Genomic DNA, 13472 nt, shown 5'->3' with positions numbered 1-13472 from the left:
TACAAGTAATATATATATATATATATATATATATATAATTTTTTCAATTTTGAATTATTTTCTCAGTTTTCTGAATTATCGTATATTTGTTTTTTAATTGTTACATAATTACGAATTAAAATTATTATTATTGCCCATGTGAGCGTTACATTTTGTTCACATGCAACTGACTTGCATACTGTTTACACACGTACACATTTTTCTTCCATACTTTCGAAACGTGAGACTTTATTTCGCCACAAATGCAATATGCATCCATGTTCGTCATATGTAATTCAGGATTCTACAGGTCAAGCAGCGAGACAATAGTGCCAGTCTTTCCATTATTTTACCGATTTTATGATTCTGGAAATATTTCAGTATATTTCCGTACTTGATACCGTAACCACGTGTTCGTATGGTCACCATCTGCAGACACAGCTGTATGTTCTCCAGAATCTACGAATCCATATGGCCAATCCGCTCGGATTAGCGCATTTTACTTTGTAAGAGACGGATTTACCAGCTTCGTTTAATTCGATCGTTAATTCGTATGTTAAATGAAATCATTAAATCTTCATTTTTCCTTGGCCTATTTAATTTTCAATTTTTCCTATAGTTATAATTTTCGTCGACAAACGAAGACAGAATCTATCTCAACAGAAAAAAATCATTTATGATCTTTTAATTGTATTCTCGTGGAACATATCTATCATAGTGCCTCGAACGTGGTTCGCATATTGCGGGTCGCATTTTCGTGGTTGCAACGAGTCCCGTGTTTCGTCTCGACAGTAGTCGGACTTGTCAAACCAGAAATTGGCCGCGTATCAACAAGCGTAACCGATCAAGGCCGTCCGGAACTTTTTATTTAATCGCGTTATTATTTTCCCACGGCGCACGTAACTGCTTCTTTTTATTCGATTGATCGAATACGCTTAATTGAAAGCTGCAATTTCTTCTCTAGCAAAATACACAATTAACGAGATAAATAATTTGTTCTTTCATGATCTTTCTCTCGTTAATGAAATTTAATCATTTAAGGCCGATTGTTCCAACCTAGGTTGGTAAATTAACTAATAGTTAAATCATAAGTCTATCTTTGTCTAATTTCAAGGGAAAACAAAGACATATCTATGATTTAATTATTAGTTAGCTTGCCAACAGATTGGAACAATCGACCCTTAATGTTATAAGATTTGGGGGGAGAATATTATGGTGAATTTCTAGATATAGTATAAAATATAAAACGTATAAAATATATATGTGTATATATATGAGTGTATGCATTACATATATAATTCCTCAATAGCTTATCAAAGAATAAGATTTCTGGAGATTTTATAAATTATTAGATATTCTGATCATTTTCAGTATTATTATCATTTATCAGTGATCTTCATAATCTTTAATATTCTTGATGCGCTTTCTTGATAGACCATGGCTATTTTAGAAATTAAGGTCATACTTGTATTCAGAAATGCTTGAAGAGAAACAAACAAACTCTGTCACTTATCTATTTATATCTGCTATCTCTCTATCACTATATGAGCGAGAGACAACTCTTAATGTTCGCGGAAAATCTAAAAGAATAAAAATAATCGCAATTTAGAAGAATCTGAAAGACGGTCGCATCTTTATTCAGAATTTGTAGATAATCATCGACAGACGTTCTTTCTTGAAATAGGCGAGTTGACGCATTCTCTTGCGAAATGAACCGCTCGGCTTTAGCATCGTTTTTGTGACGTCGATCTTTTCTTCGCACTAGGGAGCTTTCGGCAGTTTTTTTTAAATTACCACACTTCTGATTGAGTCTACCGATTGGAAAAGTTTCTGGTTCCGTTTCTTTCTGGGTATACCGACAACGTCCGGAAATGGAAATAAAGAAATAAAGAAATACACCTGCGTTCCCTAAAACGATACTTGGGTGATTTTTGGTTGTAATCTTAAGTATGATTTATACCACATTCCTTTCTTTTACTACGTTCTGGAATTGGTCGGAACTTTTAAGTGACGCAGCTACTTTCGAACGATGAATTTTAAGACGTGTGCAGAAATTTTCTTACATTACATAATCCTGACTATGTAATTCCAAGCTCTACATGCAATTAAATTTCGCGAGAAAATCAAATCAATACATATATATATATAAATGTTATAAAATAAGTAAGTATAGGTTTATAAATTTATACCCAAATTACGGTTTTTAATTTAAAGTTAAATATACATACAAAAATATTGTTTTGTTTCTCGCTACTCTATAGGGCATGACTTGCGATTAAATTGCACCGAGAATTTTCAACGAAAACGCTTGTTTTCGCGCTTTTATAAGAACCGCGTAATCTAGTGTGATATTCTCGGGACTTGATTATTTCAATGAAGATTTCTTTCGATAAAGTATGTTAATCGAGATAAAATTCTTCGTGTCACCTGACGGTTAAACGTTTTATCGGGAATCCTATCATTATTGACTTACTTTCGCGAGCTATCGGCGATTAAATTGTATATCTTAAAGTAAGGACGGGTGACCTGATAACGATAAAGACTACACCTAAATATTTTCGCTAACATCGTATATGTTGTAGATTATCTATATTATTGAGCGCCAATTGCATATCACGGTATATATTTTTTAAATTAAAATTTATTTTTAAAAATAAAAAGCTTCAGTAATTTATATGCTGATATCTTAAACAAAGATACATAAGTCGATGAGATAATTTTCTTTTGTTGGTTCATTATTTATATCGAGAAATTGGTTAATCTACCGATCCAACCATTCTTCTTGGGAATTTGCTGCTAATTCCACGATCTTTTCCATAACAAACAAACGGATATTGTCAGATATTTCACTCCTTCGCAGTGTATTTATATATTAGTGTTGTAAAAAGAGCTGCTTTCAATCGTGGCGAATATCAGTCGCGCGCGCGAGAAAAAGAATATTAATGACTGTTATTTTGGCCTGCAATTTCGTGCGCAATTGCACGAGTTCACTCGCAAAACAGACACGCCCGTGCTGCGCTCGGTCGCCTTTCAATTCGCGTCGGATTCAAAAAGCAACCTCAGCACCGGACACGGCCGATCTCTTATTTCCTTTCGCTTATAAACGTGCAAAGGTTGCAAATAAAGAAAAAGGTTGCATAAAAAGAATCTGTAACTCTCAGAAAAGAATAATTTAAGAAATTATATATATATATATATATATAAATTGAATTAAAAATTAAAATTTATTAAAGTTATATATCTAATCTGGAACTGGTTAGCAAGAGCTCTTTATGATATATAGCAATTTTACTAATTATTAACTAACTTTTCATTAACTAATTAATTATTTTATCTTTTTAATAATTCTTGTTGAGCTATTTATAATTTATAACAGTGTAACTAATTATTAATTTATTGATTGTTTATAAACAAATTTATTATTTTATTTTATTTTTTCTAATAATTCTTGTTATTGATTGAACTTGAAACGGACGGTGATCGCGCGTATCGACTTTAATATATTTGTAAGATTCAAATGACCATCCTAATCAGTACTAGATTATCGTGTGATAATTATCGTACCACTGTGGAAGATAACAGCAACAGCTTTTTGTGCTCCCGCAATCTCGGTACCGCGAGCATGTTTGTAATAATAGTAACGAAGAACGCTTCACTCGGGGACGGAAGTCAGACGACAGCTGGTGATTGCGGGGGAGGATGCGGGGGCGGAGGAGAGGAGGAGACTACGAAGATGGTCGCGTTAAAGGCGGTGTACTAACTCGGGGAATGTCATGTAATTTACGTTAACAGTCAACACACGAGCGCACGGCGGGAGGTGGCCTTTATCTTTCGCCGCGACACGTCACTTTTGATGCGTCGAACATGATACGGTATATTAATCCCACATCCCACATATTTGTCCCAGAGGGAGAATCTGTAATATTTTTTATCAGTCAATATTGCGTTTTTTAAGCTCATGTTCTACGTGAAAGTTAGTTTGTTTTGCTGCGATAAACAAATACTTTATTTAATAAATACGTACGCGTATCGATAAAAATTTCAATATGTAAAATGTTTGATAAAATACGTAAATAAAAATAATACGTAATATTCGACATGAAAGGATGAATATTTATACCGCGGATTTGAGTTTATTCTTGCAGAATAAACCACCCTCGCCACGTAAAACATTTCCATATTAATGATCGATAATATTCGAATAATGGGAGGAAAACGCTGTCTCTGAAAATGTCGTATCGAGTGACACGAAATCCTCGTCAGATAGGACGTGTTTCCATCGGAAAGCCATGCCGCGCCGCGCCGCCGCGCCGTACAGTGGGGCGAATCTATAAAAAACCGGATATTGGACGAAAAAATGAAAAACGTATAATTCAAATTTTGACGAGATTTTATGTTAATATATATCCTAAACTATAAATAAATGTGCTTATAATTGATTTTATCCCTTGTTCTTTCCTCAAAATGATCTGATAAAGTATGACATTTTCGTGAATACTGAAATTCTAGTAATTCGATAGGTTACTTTCTAAAGTCTCCGCCGAAAGCATAACTGCGAATATGAGTTAAATGCCTATCAGAACTTATTTATTAGGGTTCAAAAAACACATTTATTTTAGTTTTATGTCATTCGAGTACTATTATATATTAATAAATATACACGACATATTCGACTATTAAAAAGTTCTTACTTCAATATTCAAACAGGAAGAAAGTTTGTGGATTAGAATGGATTAAGGTTTGCTCTGCGCCATTTGATAGGGCAAAGTATCTAGTTTCTGGACATATATGATTATTCATCCTCCTTCGTCCCCCTTTTTGAGATAATTGACCTCAAAGTTCACTCGACATGGTCGAACGTCGTCCATGAATAGCTCAATGGACGACGTTCGATCATGTCGAGTGAATATGGATGTCTATTTTCTCATAAAAGAAAGACGAAGGGGGATATATAATTTGTTTAAATATTGCTATTTTGTAATGATTAATTACATCCATATTTTATAACAATTAATTATGTCAATTAATATAATAGCGATGAGTCGAGGCTCTATTGGAAATCCAATCGTAGGGAAAGCGGGCTAATTAAGAGCCGTTCGCTGTTGACAATGCGAAAGTTGTGTTAAAAATATTATTAAAAATATTGTTTATTAAAAATATTGTTCGAACGTTTCGGTTCTTATTCGGACCATCTTCAGCATCTAATAAAGATCATGAGATATAAATGTACATGAATTTGCAAAATTATTTTGTTATTTTTATAAAAAACACTTTGCAAGTAATCGCTAGCGGTAATAGGATTAACGTGTTGGAATTCGAATCCTATGCTTTTAGAACTGCCGAATTATTTGTATCATTATACCCATGGTACTACATGCCAGTCTCAGTCCACAAATTATTGATTCATGGCAGTGATATTATAAAAAATGCTATCGTACCAATAGGACAATTATCTGATTATCTTATAAGATGCTCAGGAAGCAAACCATAAATATTTTAGAAAATGTAGAGAAAATCATTCGCGAAAAATGTCGCGAATACAAAATAATGAAGATATTTTTAATAATTTGATAATTGCTTCAGATCCAATAATATCTAATTCGCGAAAAATTATGGGACATAAAAAGAAAGAATTAACTGAAGATGCAAAATGTCTATTATATTTCAGCGATAATGATGTAGATTATGATGATTAAGTTCAAGAAATAGATGTGAGAAGCAAGAAAAACAGTTCCTTTTCTATTATAAAACTCACAAAAATTAAACATCCCGAGGTTTAAGACTATCATTGAAAATCAAATTAACTTTATTTTTTAACCGACTTTAAAAAATGGAGGTTCTATATTCGGCGTGTATGTATGTATGTCTACGATTTTCTTTAAAACTACTGGACGGATTTAAATGCGGTTTTCACTGTCCTATAGAGCAATTCTCCAGGAAGGTTTTAGTACATAAAATATCGCGCTAGAACATCAGGGTACGGAGCAGTAAGGAAATATGCGATAATAATTATTCATATTAATTTAATGAAGCACTAAAAAAGTATAAAATAAAAAATTTTTTTAAAAATAAAACCGACTTAAAAAAAAACTCTAAAAAGTATTTAAAAAATTAAAAAATCATCTATGCGCTTTATGAAAAATTGTTAATTAAATAATTTTGATTTCATACACTAAATGGATAATAATCGTACATTATTTATGTCAAATTTCAAGTCATTTCATTGAAAAATGTAGAAGTTATAAGCAAATGACCGAAAAATGAGGCGTTCGCCCCACTGTGCGCTGCCGCTCGTCGATCTTGGCGGACGACTCCGCGATTCGCGCGGGATCGATTTTCGCAGAATTAGCGTCGGTCTCGCTCTTATCGCGCGAGTTCCTTTTTTATACGAGTGCGCGCGCGCGATAAAAGCTTACATCGCCGTACGCCGCGAGCCGCGTGACGCGTGACGCGTTAAACGCATCCGATACGCATTACGCGATAACCGACGTACAGCCGAACCGCGTATCAGATCGGAATACGAGTGCTCGCGTACTCGCGTACAAGTGCACGCACGCGAGACGGATAACGATCTTCGACATCGTCATCGTCACTCGCGGGTATCGCTTAACCCGTCCTTAGACCGAGAATGATCGGGTTCGGTCTTTAGGGGGGAATGTTATCGTTTTATGACTGTTTGCGTTTATTATCGCTATTGCAGTCCGTGAAGAGGATGTTTTGATCTTCCATGATAAACACTGAACAACAATATTTTATATAAAATTATTATTTTGTATCTATATAGATAATTTTTTATTATATTATATGTACTGAAGATATTGCAATAGCTCTGAGAAAAATATTGTAAAAATTATTTATAATTGTTTACTATATTATATTGCAAAGTTTTATATCTACAATTATTTTCTAAAGTTATTTATAACGTAAGAAAGATTCCAGTTGTAGGTAAACAATTCTTTAAGGTTTCTCTTCTCTTTCGATTCTAACGCATCTGTTCATTAGATAGAGAACATCACGGTTACGCGAAAAATGTATTGAAGCAAGAAACCCACGAGTTTCTTGAAGAGACTTCGGTTGATCTAGCTGTTAAAGTTTCAACCGCTTATAGAGACTGCAAGACAAAATTGTCGTCTTTGCTTTCTCTCTGACGAGTCTTTTTCTGTAAGAGGAAAAAATACAGTTCGAGAACAGGGGGTTTGTTTTAAGGGGTTTTCCCTTTCCCATATGACGATGAGTGGCGCGACGAAATGAAAGAAATCACTGTTAACGGACGCACAAGACGCCCGTTGCGCCTGCTCGTGTCGTTTTTAGAGTTGTGTGCTTGCACTCGATACTTCACAACTTGACTCTGTCCCATTATCCCCGTTCTCGCTTCTCTTTCTCAGGCCTCAACAAACATGCTGATCATTTCTCGAGAAAGACTCGAACGAGGACTTGAGAATTTTATATATATAGGAATTAGCCCGATAGTTTAGAATCTGTCACATATTTTGCTTTAATATTCCTAATGATAGGATCTAGATAAAAATTTGTTTAAGATAATCAATCTCTTCTTTAATATTCACGTTGCGAGATAAATTATGAATTATTTGGAAAATTTTAAGCAACGTTCGTAAATCCTTTGTATCGCTATTTTTTAAAAACTAGTTTTATTATAATACTAAAAACCTATAATTGATTATTATAGAATTAAATATTTCTGAACTATTTTAGATTTTTATTTTTTAGAAAAAATAGAGAAAGAATAACACATATATGTATGTGTGCGTGTAAAATATTGATATATAAATATAAAAGTAAAGGCTCGCAGGATTAAAAATCAATTAACAACGAAGGGGCATCGAGCCGTAACTATAGGTGTTAATGTTAATGTATTTATTATAATTTAAATAACAAACGTTTCGGTCACATATAGGACCATCCTCAGTGTCGTACAATTAACGCAATTTGTTAAAAACGGATTAACATTAAAAAATTAAAACTTAAACTAAGCGCAAACGTTCGTTGGATTCGGGGTACGTCATGCTGTAATTGTAATACATACATAAAAGTTCGTTTCGTTCGTCGTGAGGTAATTTGTCGAGTCAGCATTATCGGTGATGTGTTCTCTTACAATGATATGCGCGAAAATACTCGGCGGAGAGAGAACGGAACCGTATATATAGACAAAAGGAAAGGAAAGGAAGGGGAAACAGGGAAGGGGAAATACACTGGAGGGAAGGAAGTATAAGAGAAAAGCTAGAGGGAGGAAACAGATTCAGGACCGAGAGATAACTCTCCGAAAGAGATTCTGTGTCGTATAATGAATACATTAACATTAACACCTAGTTACGGCTCGATGCCCCTTCGTTGTTAATTGATATATAAATACTTAGTATTTCTCTAAAAGAGACGCATCTCTAAATTTCGTGAAAAACATTGCGTAAAATTTTACTTCAGAGAATTTTCACTTCATTTTCACTTACAGAGGCGAGAACTGCCAAACTAATTGAGAAAGTTACCAACGATAACCAGAACAAGTAATTGTTCCCTGACAAATGCTCGGACAGAACACACAGGACAATTGGAGCGTGTCACATGTGAAAAGCTTTGGCTTATCGATTTTCCAGATTTAACAAACCAAGACAGCACATGTGACACATCCGCTAATATTTAACGCGTTATCTCTTACGCATTCGCGCTTATCTCGTCAGTTCATTGATTCGTGTTTCGTGAATATCGTATAGTTCTCGATATTATCCCGTTGAAACTAATATAGATGAAAAATATATAAAAAACAATATATAATCTATTTATTGTAACATGATATAAGTTAAAAATCTCGTGATACATTTACGTTCTATTATATTAAAAATTTTATTTACCTTACGCTAATATAAGTATTTTATCACATATTTAATATGGCGACATTGTAGTTCTTCGATTACTTCGATTAATATTACATATAATCCTGACGATTTCAAGACAAAGATTATTAAGTCTAATTATATTATTATATCATACTGCTCGAATATTACAATATAAGTAATAATATAACTAAAAGACTTAAGAAATCTTTTTTAAACCTAATCTATAATATAATATTTATTTCTTCGACGATATCCTCGATAATTAGGAGACCACCGATCGGATAGCAGTACCGATACTAATTGACCGTGGCAATTTTTCGATAATAGGGGTCGTACATGACCTACCTACAAGCCAATCGACCAATCGACTCGGCGTGACAGAGGGTCGTTAGCGCGTCATCGTGTGCCGCGGAAGTCCAGCCCCGGCCCGACCCCATATAGAGTCACGTCGCGGTGCCTTATGGCGTGGCCGACAGCCGCAGCGGGGTGTCGTTCTATATTTACGGTGACGGTAACGTAACGATGCGTGTATGCATGCGTGCGTGCGTGCGTTCACCCCGCGAAAGTAATCGTGGCGCGAGCGCGACACACGCTTCCTGCATTTGCCTACTCGGTTATCGTCGCTGCCTTTTGGAACAGCCCCATATCGCTTGTTTATACGGGGTCCGGCATCCCTGCTACTTCCGGAGATCGAGGTCTATTGATAAATCTTACGGGGCGATCGGGAGTCAATTTCCTCAGGAGAAATTTCAAGGAAGGAATTCCAAGCTGTTGAATACGATTTTTTAATCTTCGACATCAAATGTTCTGGTAACTCTGAAATATATATAGTTAAATATTCTGGTAAAGTAAAGTCCACTTAAAATAGAGCAGTAGACAAGAAAAATATTATTCTTATTTGTCTCAGTAGTTTTTTTTAAATCTCTAATCATATATTTCCTTGATAATTTTTATTGCAAAAATTTTAAAAAGATTTGCTTCATTAATTTTTCCAAGTTTCGAGTGGTATTAAACTCGTCGAATATGCGTCATGCGAGAGCTTGTTTCGCAAGAAACGCGTCGAGAGTCCCCAGGTGCAATCAGACGCGCGTTCGCGTCGGCACAGCGAAATTGCATGTCAGCCGCCAATACAATTAGGCCGGCTTAATAAGATCCGATTTCGCAGGCGCGATTAGACGGGGCGGCAGCCTTTTCTCGGCGGACTGTGAATGACAGTTGGTGCAATAATGCGTGGGCTCGGCCGGGCCCGCGGGGGAATCTCCGCGACGCGCCGCGTAGGTTACACACCGGGCACATCACGCGCGCGGTATCTACGAAACATATGCACCGATAGGGGTGCGTCGGGGAAGCCATCGGGGAAACAAGGCGCGCACGCAGCCCCGATGCATGTCGGCCAGATGTTCCCCTAAAAGGGCCAAGGAAATTCCCAAGGGTTCCCGAGGCCGTCCTCGCCTCGTGGACCATTTGCACACGCCTTGAGCGTATCATGCGAAGTTCTGTCCCTTTCCATTAATCAGCCTCGAGTACTCTAAGTGTTTACATTGCACTAATAAGGAACTCAAGATATTGGACCTTTCTTTCTAGGTATTTTCCGCAGAAACGAATTTAAGTGCACTATCAGGATAATTCTTTATTAAAAAACTTGAACAAAGAAAAAGAAGCAATAGACAAATGACTACAATAGTTATTGATTACACGCAAAATCAAATTTGTTTGTAATTTGGGAGAAAATAAAAAATATTATGTAAAAAATATTATATTGAATGTATAATATTGCATTTTGTGAACAATTAATATTTATTTATGTTTATATTAATGCATATCAATTCAGTTTATATGAAGCCGCATTTACATACTAACTTTCACGGAGAATACAAAATTTGGTCGCGAGCGGCATACATAATAAACTGTCATTATCACTAATATAAAACATTTTCATCGACACAGGCAGAAATGTTTAGAGGAGCGAAATTCCTGCGATTTGAAAATCGTCTTGAAGTAAAGACTTGACTTACATATTTTGGGACGGGCGTGAGTTTTTCGAAGAATAGGAAAATTCTCGCTCGAGATGCCTTTCTACACTGCGCCACTTCAGAGCCAGATATATCCCGGTGCCACAAGGCATAAGCCCTATCGCGTTGACATTCCGTGGCTGTCTGAGTCTAAGGTGACCGCCCGCTGGGGCACTCAAATTCTATTATCCCGCCCGTCCGCCGCCACCCTCTGCGCCATTCTCAACGCGATCCTGGCGTCGTCCTGCAATCGACCGACGGGCCAGGACGACCCTCCTGCGAGTGGCACGTGAAGGATACGGCATGCTAATCCGGCGGGACCTCGAGGGTAACCAGATGGCAGGTCCTCGACTAATCCCGCGCCACCTGACAAGCAGCTTCAGTCAGATTCGTTCTTTCCCGTTTCTTCGCTTGCGGTTCTCCGGCGAGATAAACAAAGAGAGAAAAGGATCTCGACGCCTATTCATTATATGAAGCCTCTCTCGAGCGGCGATCAGATTTATTATTTTCCATGAACTGACACGTTCAAGCAAATTATTTCCAAATTGAAAGTGCTTTATTACATCTTCTCGAGCGTTTCGGTTTAAATGATTATCCTACTGTGCTATCGAGATAGTTGTTGTGTTAAGTTATATCGCTATATTTTTTGTAAGATAAAATTGTTTAATGATAAATGTGTAAAGGCTTGGCCGATGACTAATGCCAATCTGATCTTATCTGATAGTGTAAAATACGCACGCAGACATCTTCCGCTTATTTGTTTAGTCAGGTTACCAAAATTACGCGATGACGAATTCGTCTGATCTCGCAATGCCATTCCACTGTGTTTCGCGTCTTCAATGTGTCGCGATCCGTCTGGTAGCTGGTTGCTATGGCCAAAGTACACCTGCTCGCTGCTCTCATCTGCCCGCACGTTACCTTAATAAATTTTGTCGCTTACCCGCAGACCCGGAGAAACGACTGTAATCTCTTAGTGGCTCTTGTACCATTGGCATTTTAACGTATTTCTCGAAGGCATCGTGCTACGTGTCTCCCTATAATTCGCTGAGAATCATATATTTTAATATCGTTTGCACGTGTGTATTGTATGTGTGTGGGTGTGTGTAGTAAATTCGTGTTTACTCAAGTTTATTAATTTGTAAGATATATATACAGGAGTTCCACAGTCCACCAATCTATGTTTAGCGACAAATCTGAAACCGGCTCGTCTTTAATTAAAATTCCAAATTAAAAAAACATTCCAGCAAACTAACAGTAACAATATTATAATTTCCTATTCAACAATGTAACTGTTATTTGCAACATATTGAGTGGGAAATTATAATATTGATGTAATGTTACTGTTAGTTGAAATTTTTCCAAACTTATATTCTTTTTTTCTATTTCTCTGTGCAAATTATCTGCCAGAGTTTCGTAATATTTATCTGGACAAGAACGACCTTGCAGCCTGTCGTATTTTATATATCGAATAGCTCAATAGTTACTTGCGCGCCGAGTTGTCCGCCGCAGAACGAGAACGTATCGTCGCTCGTATCGGTATTATTGTCGCGCGCGTTTCCGATGCGACTGGCAAGAGCGATGCGCATATGTGTCGCCGGAAAAACGCGGAAAGGACGAACGCGGGCAGTGCACACAGGCGTGTGTGCACACCGCGCGCGCCGTGTGTAGTTTATAATCTCTAAATATTTGATGGTCGGACCGCGCCGCGCGCGCGTCGCGCGCGCGATAGCGTCGGCGAATGGTGGCCGCATCTGCGCCAGTGTCAGCTTCAATTATTAAAGCTCCGCCATATGTCCTCTCCCGGGTATCTAATCCGTCCTACCCAACCCCTCTTGCCACGCCGCCTGCGTGACCCCCTTCTTCGCGATTCTCGCGAGAACCCGTGTGGAAATTCGAAGGAGTGCCGGCACTCCTGCGACACACGGCGCAATTTCGAAAGTACCCCGCTGCGGAATTAGACGTTGCTTAAGCAACTAGTGTATATTACAGTTATTACCATACCTGCTGTGAACTATAAATACAAAAGAATTTATTTGTCAATAAAAAATAAAAATTAATTTAACCCGAATAAGAAACGTTTATTACTTCGCCTGAGGTAATATTTTTCGCAATAAATTAAATTATTTAAATAGGATGCTTAGATATAAGCGTCAAACTTACATCAATTATTTAGAAGGACCAAAATTCATGGTTGAAAAGCGTCTTGATGATAACTGACCAAAACCAATGGCCGTATTGTCATAACGATTATAATGATAGCCAGTAGGGTCGATTAAAGTCTTTACTGCTAATTAATAGCGTTTTTCACTGGCAGAGCTGGTGCGCATTCAGTGCACATTAAAGCCGTCGTACACAAACCAACGTAAACTGTATTTAATATAAACGGGTTAAATCATGAAATCCTCAATATTCTTTATTGCACTATTTGGTAAAATATGTACTGGGTATTTTATCAGTCGAAATATTTGCATTTTACTTTAAATATTAGAGATTAAATATTAAATCAGTGTGCAACGGCTTTACTGTGCACTGAGTGCGCACCAGTTCTGCCAGTGAAAAACGCTATAAAATTCTCCATTATGCATGGACGATTGTACTATCGCAAACATTGACATTGGCCGATTGTACTATC

This window comes from Temnothorax nylanderi, unplaced genomic scaffold (genome assembly GCF_030848795.1).
Source record: "Temnothorax nylanderi isolate EJ_2023f unplaced genomic scaffold, tnyl_v1.0 TNYL_tig0118_pilon, whole genome shotgun sequence".
In the NCBI taxonomy this organism is placed as follows: domain Eukaryota; kingdom Metazoa; phylum Arthropoda; class Insecta; order Hymenoptera; family Formicidae; genus Temnothorax; species Temnothorax nylanderi.
Note: the sequence above shows the minus strand (reverse complement) of the source record.